Source organism: Astatotilapia calliptera, chromosome 1, assembly GCF_964374335.1.
Source record: "Astatotilapia calliptera chromosome 1, fAstCal68.1, whole genome shotgun sequence".
Classification (NCBI taxonomy): Eukaryota; Metazoa; Chordata; class Actinopteri; order Cichliformes; family Cichlidae; genus Astatotilapia; species Astatotilapia calliptera.
The window spans coordinates 25,999,967-26,005,966 of record NC_137422.1 but is presented as its reverse complement, the minus strand read 5'-3'; positions in this window follow the sequence as shown (position 1 = coordinate 26,005,966).

The window sequence follows — 6,000 nt, the reverse complement described above, 5'->3', positions numbered from 1 at the left end:
TACCCGAGTCATTTAGACAGCCGTTAGCACATGATTCTCCTTATGGGGACCTGATATGTTTAATATGCTGCTGAGAATACAGCCCAGAAGAAGCGTATAGTATAGCTTTTATTTTGGAAAGAGACATTTCTCTGTAATAAACTCTCTTTTCCAAAGATGAGTGATTTCTCGATCAGATAGATGTATTTATTTTTTTTATTATTTTGTTGTTTCAGCAACATTAAATTTAAAAACTGTACTTTTGAGTTAAAATATATATTTATAATTCTAATAAATGACAAATTAAAAAAACATGAACATTTTTGTATCGAAAAAATATCGACCCGTGACACCAAAGTATCGAACCGAACCGAACCATGAATTTTGTGTATCGTTGCACCCCAGATAGATAGATAGATAGATAGATAGATAGATAGATAGATATCCATTATTGCAATGGATGGGTATATATAGATATGAAGAACTTAAAAAAACGAATTTAAAATAATTTTTATCGATGCAAGTTTTCTATTGTTTCATTGATTAATAGGTAGACTTTCTTTAAAAAATAAATGCTATCCAGATTGATAAATTACTGTAACTAAGCTGTCCCGTCTGCACAGTTGTACAATGGGTGTTCATAATTAAATGTCAGTCAGTTTTTACAGCGTGTCAGTATAAACTGGTAATTACAGGCCCTTGACATGCTTAGGGACAACCTTTGTCAGCTCATGGCACCCTAGTAGTAGTCTACAGCTGGGAACCCCAAAGTATTATTGATCTAAAATCTATCCAAAGGTTCATATTAGAAGGCTGTTTCATGAGTATCTCAAGTGTAAGAAAATTCAATATAATAAATAAAACCCACTCTTTCAGGCTACCTTACTTTAACCCCATGTTCTTTTTTTTCTGAGCACAAAAACAGCTCAGAGCAGCATGTGGACAATGAACAGGGGAAGCTGATTTTTTTTGTTTTCAAATTAGTTAATTTTTAAGGGTTTTTACCTAAGTGTCAAGACTAAAAATAAACTAATCTGACCTGGGGGATAACTTAAACCACTGTGAGTTAACCTGAAGTGAGATGGTGATCAGAAATAAAATGAAGCACTCAAAGCTGCATCGCTCTTATTATGGAATAGATAAAAACTTTTTGTTTTGTTGCTGAAGCAGAACGTACCCCTGCTCACAAGGAAAAGAGGAAGCGAGGAAAAAGAGAGAGCAAAGCCCTTCTCAGCAAAGCAAAGGAGGACCAAAGTGCGAAACCAAAAAGACCTCAAGCATAAATCCCTCAAGCTTCAATTTAACAAGTTTGGACTTGAAGGAATGGTTCTCTTTGCTGCACTGTAGTTATTGCAAGTAGATAAATCTCTCTGTTTGTGATTCATTTTTTGATAACTAACTGCTCTTCTATTCCAGCAGAATGGGTAACAAAAATAATTTAACACAGCGATGACATGTGGAAGTGAACACTTCCAAGAAACAAAGTAGCTTTACGGTAATTCATTGACAGGATGCTTAAGCTTGTGTCGATGTGAAAATTAACTGTGATTAATAATAAGAGTAACTTATTCACTTAAATTATTTTTCCACAACAAAAAGCAAAATTAGCAAAGCAAAGTCACAAGCCAGCTGACGTAGTTAGGGCGTGTCTACCCCATTATTAAAATCCTGGAAATGCTCCTGGATGTAGTGGCGTGATTAGCAGCTAAAGAGTAAAAAGAGAAGTATTAACAGTAGAAGGAGAAAAAGGAGGGAATATTGGACTTAAACACATTAGATCTCCAGGAAAAAAGCCCAAAGTTAATGGTAGTAATTCCCCTCGTCAGCTGGATGAGTAAATTTGTAATTGCTAACAACTTTATAAGGTGATTATAAGCGCTTTCTGTTGCCCACAAGCAGTCAAAAAATATGTTAATGCTGCTTTTAAATAAGCTAGGGAAATGCTACTGATTCAGCACGATATTATATAATATCCAAAAAAAGGACTTCAATTTTGCCTGGTAGCAAGAATTAAAGTGTGGGTACACACAGAGCAATGAATTTTAATTGAACTTAAATATAAATAGCTAGATTAAGTGGCTGCTGTGTTACAGTAGGCTTTATTTCCTTTTTGTGTCTTTTGGTAAATACCTCGCGATTCTTTGGTTGTTGCTCTTTATGGTGCTAGCCATCACAACATGGGGATTGTATATCACGATGCAATATTTTGTAGTTTCATAGTCAACCTGGAAAGGCTGAGGAGAGCTGGTGTTTAACAGAGTGTAGCTGCTACAGTGATTACTCTGTTTAGCAGGTGATTGATGAGAGGCACTGCAGGAAATGTCACTTGCCCTGCTAATATATTTTCACCAGGGGAACATAGAAAAGGCCGTGTTAATACATTTTAATACATTTACTCCAAGGGAGCAGAACTGAAATGTAACTTTAAAGGGGTTGAACTTTTTTCCAGCTTAATGTAGTTTAGGTATCAGCTTATGGCTCCAGACAACAGAGCTGAATGTAGATACAACATGTTTTGCTGTTGTGGCGTTTGCTGTTATTGCTACACACCTGAGATCTAATCCACCGGTGTTGTTTTGCCTTGATTTATTACGCCGTTGTTAATTCTGTGGTATTATCTGAATTGCAAAACAAAGTGAAGTTTGTACTCTGGTTGCCCTTCTTCACTGGTGATCACTGGGAATTTATGCTGGAAACATCAGTGCTTGGCACACTTAAAAGGAAAATCCAACATTTCGAATTGTCAAGCCGAATTCAGAAATGTTTTTTCTCATTATCTTGGACAGTGCAGTCACTATTTCAGATAATAAACAGCTTTATGTCCCAGAGCAATAAATGCAGGAATGAAAGCTCTGATCTGTAATATCATTGGGATGCAGGATGCTGCTTTGAATTAGAATCAAATAAAGTGAACCACGCTATGTTTATCTGACTCTATTGTAGTAGGTATCCCATGGTTTTAAGTGCTGTTGTTTATACTAGGCGATTTGAATAGTGGTATTCATTTTGTTGAACAAGAGCTATTTAACAATGATATTCACATTAATGATTTTTTTAAATGTCACTTATTATTAACACTTTTTTGAAAACAACAATAGCAACCAAAAAACAATCAGAAGTAAAATGTTCACAAGAAAGAATTAATTACATCTGAAAAACACACATTACTGACTAAAAACTTGGAGACTGAAGTTTCATTTAGCTTTTACATTGCTTATGAGATTTCCACCATCATTTGTGGCCAGTTAGTTATTACACAGCAATTTTATGTCATACCCTTTTTCCTATTTCAACATCGCACATTACACATTTGTTTAGATTTTTTTTATTTGATTGCTGATAAATATTATATACTTTCCTTTGCTAAAACTTGATGATAATTTCTTAATCTGAAGCAACTTCTTTGAATCTTTCAATTCTCTGTCCAGTCTTTTCAAAAACTGTATTAAATTTTTGTGCATATATATAAAATAAAGTGAACAAACAGAATTTTAAACTATAGTGTCAAATATCTCTAAAGTCTATAAATGGGGGTGGTGTGTGGGGGGATATTATTTATTGACAGTCCAAATGGCCCAGAAGAAGGTGTGAGTCTGAAGGTGTGGGACCTGAGGCACCAACCTGAGGGCATCATGTCAAACAGTTGGTGGGCGGGGTGTAAGGGGTCACCTGTGATGACCCTGGTTTACCTGAGGCAGGAGGATCTGGTGATGCCCTCTAGGGGTGGCAGAGGGCAGGCAATTATTTTTTGGGAGGTGTTAATTACCCTCTATGCAGCCTTCCTGTTCTCTGTAATGGCCCCTATGTACTAAACACCCAGGCAGAAGGAGAGCATGTTATCCACTGAGGAGTGGCAGAAGTCCAGCAGTAGTTTCTGGTCCAGGTTATTCTTTCTCAGGATATGGAGGAAGTGTAGCCGGACAAGTTCTCTAAATTTGTATATAAATGTATAATAAAGCTGTTTTGAGTTGTACTTTGTTTATGCCGAGTCCTGCATTTTACTTACTGCCCTGCAGCTGACACTTGACATCCATGCTGTATCCCTTGTTGTCCAAATGCATTTGGTATAGCCACTATGAGTTCCATTACATTGAGGTGGAGCTGTTTGCTTAAAAGCCACAATGTAAAAAAGTAAAATTAGCCAAGAATAAACATCACAAGTTCTGTCCAAAGAGCACAAAGTCCAACTTTATCAAATTTACTTACAAATGAACTTACTGAATAAAAAAACAGTTAGCAGATTCTCACAAATGACAAACTTAATTGACTCATCATTGTGGCCTAATGTATTACGCTAGACTGCAATAGTTAGTTTGTGTTGAATGTCTTTATAAGGTACAATTTACAGCAAGGACGGCGTCTTGTTTGATCTGTTTGGGGAAAAGATGGAAACAGTTGACTTTATGATTCACTGACAAACATGTTACATTTGGCTCCATATCTGAAGACCTTTCCTTTGATTGTTACCCTTAAACAGTGTTGGGGAGTAACGGAATACATGTACCGCCGTTACGTATTTAGAATACAAAATATGAGTAACTGTATTCCGTTACAGTTACCGTTTAAAAAGGTGGTATTCAGAATACAGTTACTTTGTTGAAATAAATGGAATACACTGGGGTACTTTCCTGTTTCATTTTGTCGCGGGTCAGGACTGTTTGGGTTTTGTTTGACAGCTACGTTCTTTTGTTCCAGGCGGCAGCGTTACGGTTGCCATGGTTACAGGGCGACGCTCTCTCTCTCTGCGACTGTGTGTTTCCTGGGTGAGAGAGCGCCTTTTCGTTGTTGTTGTTGTTGTTGTTGTGCTAAGCTAACAGGCAGAATGCTACAAGCATAGCTCTAAAGAATGTAGCATCATGTTCAGTGTAGTCCGTGCTGCTGGGAGAATGGACTGCCATACACGTTATGTGTCTGTGAGCGCTAGGAGGGAGAAAAAGGGGAGTGGAAAGGTACGAGCAGTCATCGAGCAAAAACGGGAGCTGGAAGCATGTAAATATAATAATAACCACTGCAGCCAAGAAGAGTGCCTGACGAGCCCAGTTGTAAGTAAGCTATTAAGACTCGACTGTACACTGTGTTCGTGTTTTCCTCCGAAAACAACAAGTTCCGTTGGAGCAGCCTTTCAACGCCTCTCTCTGTCTGTCGCAAGAAAAGTTGACCCACACAACAAAGTAGAGCTATTTTTCGGCTACCAGCCGACAGGGACCCCGCCGTATTATGCTGGGCTTACACTGTGCGATTTTTTCAGTCGCGCGATTCAGCTCCTGCTCAAACTGTACGATTGACTCGCAGGGGTTAGAAGTTCATAGGTCACGATGCAGGGTCTCACACTATACGGCCCGATGCTCTGATGCGACCTGAGTGCTCACACTGTGCGTCCATAAAAATGAAGGTTATAACAGAAATTCTGTCGCTCGCTCTCCCTCTCCGTCTTTCACTCACACAGACACACCACCACCATCAACTTTGCTAAATTGCTAATGAAAAACATTGGTCAGGCAGCTGTGATTGAGCAGCAGTGTCGATCCAACTATTTTCACGGTTGTTGTGGTCGTGATAATTTTGTGAGGCCACATCGAAAGGGCTCGGATGGTTCTACAGGTTGTGCCTCCATCGCTTGTGTCCAGATCACACGCTGCACTGCCGTGCTACGCCGTCTTCGCTGACATTTGTGTTTGCGCGTGCGCAGTGTAGCAAACTGCGGTGACACCCTCACGACCAAGCGATTGATGATCGGGAGCTGGTCGTGAGGTGTCAATCGCTTCTCGTTACCCCACGTATACTACACGATGCACGACGCACGACGAAGGCCAAAATCGGGCCGATCGCCAAAACGATCGCACGACTCAAAAATCGGCTCAAAATGGGCCAAAAATCGCACAGTGTGAGCCCAGCATTAGTCAGAGGTCCCTTTACTACAGTTCGGAGTCGCGGACCTTCAGTAATAGTAATAAATCACACAGCAATAGTACATTCACGTTGTTGTAAAAAGCATGATAATATTGTAGCGGGTCAGGGCTC